The sequence below is a fragment of the Octopus bimaculoides genome, chromosome 1, assembly GCF_001194135.2.
Source record: "Octopus bimaculoides isolate UCB-OBI-ISO-001 chromosome 1, ASM119413v2, whole genome shotgun sequence".
NCBI lineage: Eukaryota > Metazoa > Mollusca > Cephalopoda > Octopoda > Octopodidae > Octopus > Octopus bimaculoides.
Window position 1 is genome coordinate 9,373,636 of NC_068981.1, and position 2,292 is coordinate 9,375,927.

Sequence of the window (2,292 nt, forward strand, 5' to 3'; positions counted from 1 at the left end):
AAAAAAAAAAAAAAAAAAAAAAAAAACAACAGTTTGTATGAAATATTTAGATGCAGAGCCAGAGTCAAAATAAACAAGGAATATATTTTGAACATTTTTAACCTATTATCAAAAACATTATTAAAATTTAAAAGAAAAGTAAAATGAAAATAAACTAATCATAAGGTTTTATGTACAGAATTATTGGTTTACTTCATATGAAAATGTTTCAACAAATCTGCATCCACACTTTGCACAAGGCTGACAGCAACCTGCAGATTTTGGCTTCTCTGTTTATCAGCTATGATAATCAGTGGCCACAACGTGTGTGCACGTGTGTGTGTGAGAGAGTGAGTGTGCATGTGTGTATACACAAACACCTGCATGTGGTCTTTTGACTAAGATTAGTGTAGTTTATATACATATACATGCATACACACACACATATATCTATGCACACACACACACACATATATATATATATACATATTACACACACACATAATTTATTTAAATAGATGTAATAATTTACAGAAAGGAAAAATTCCACAAAAAGGTGAAAAAGAAAAGAAAAACAAAAATTGGCCAGGATATGAGAAGTATGAAAATCAAGTCCATTTTTTTGACATTTAATACTAATGAATGGAGCTTGTTGAGAGTTTTCAATAGATTTGCCAGACTCAGTTAAAATGTTCTAAAAATGAATTTGATGCTATGAGAACGTTACAGAACTGTGGTAACTTAGCACCAACAATTAGGAAATTTCCTGTTAGAATTGCCAAAGTTTTAAAATTTATATTTTATTTTTGAAAAAAATATCAAACAAAACATTAAATTAGTTCCATCCTTGATTTCTATAGAATAAAATGTGGTTACAATTTTAATGCAATAGTTTACTGTTTAGCTACAGTAAATGACAGGCCTCTACAGCTAAAAGAACAGCGATGAAGAATGTTTGGGCAAGATTAGATATGGCATTAACTGCCATGATACAACTAAAATCATTTAACATCAGACATACGGATGTTTTAATGCTGATGGCATCATCGAAAATAAGATGCAATAAAATTTGGGATGAAGTATTTTTCAATATAAAAACACAAACTAGTAAGAAAAAAAAAGTATAACAATATCTGTTAACGCATAAGCCAGAGAATCAAATATTTAAGAGATTTAAAAAAAGAAGCTAGAATAGCAGCTTTATAGAGACCAAAATATTCTGAAGAATCCAGTCGAATCTGTCAGAGACATGAAGCTGGTAAATTGGAAGTAAAAAGAATCAATAACAGTAAATATAGCTGTAGAGAAAGCAGAGATTAAAATTCACCAGATTAAAAAGGCACAGGATATCTTAAATCTACTCAGTGATAAATCATTTCACTAATAGTTTTTTTCTTTCCTCTCTCTCTCTCTTTAATCAAATACAATGTGTGAATGTGTGCGCATATGTATATATATATATATATATATATATATAAATTTGTATGTGTATATATAAATATATATATACACACACACACACAAATATGTGTAATTGAAAAAACCCACACCCTCACCACACACACACACACATACATACACATCTATGCAAACATTGTAACATTGAAAAAAATATCTTTAGCAATCACGTGGAAATGGCACCAATGTTTTAGTATATAAGTTAGAACGTGTTTATAAAGTGTTAATGGACGAGAAGGAAGAGAGAGAATGGCAGAAAAGAAAATACACAAAGAAAATAAAGTGAATTCATGATGTTTCAATGTGTTTGTTGATGACTAACTTGTACTCATCGTTAGCTGTAATACTATCAATGGAACCAGTGATGAATCCTCGAGCCCAATCCAAGAGAATAATAGCAGCAGCAGCAGGTGATAACAGCAACTTACCTGTGTTGTTCTTTCTTGCTCATCCTGAAATGAGTGAAACTTTTTATTTTTTTCTCTCGTCAATGTAGCAATAATAATAGTTTGCAGCAAGGAGAACAGTGATTCAAGCTAACCCACAAATAACTTTGCTGCTGCTGCTGCTGCTATCTTCTCTGTTTCAACCAACAGTATAGACAGAAAAAAAAAAGAATATAGTACAGCCAGAAATATTGGAATTCCAGAAATCCATGCAATATTCATTGGATCTTCACTTCCAAGTAAAGAAAGACACGGTACTGTTCACAGAAACCTAAGTTCCCTCATTGCTTATAAAATTATCATCATCATCATCATCTTAGTTTCCACTGGAACGCTTTGACAGCAGTGTTAGGAATGAACATTAAACTTAAAATTGTTCTTTTATATATTTAAAAAAAAAAAAAAAAAA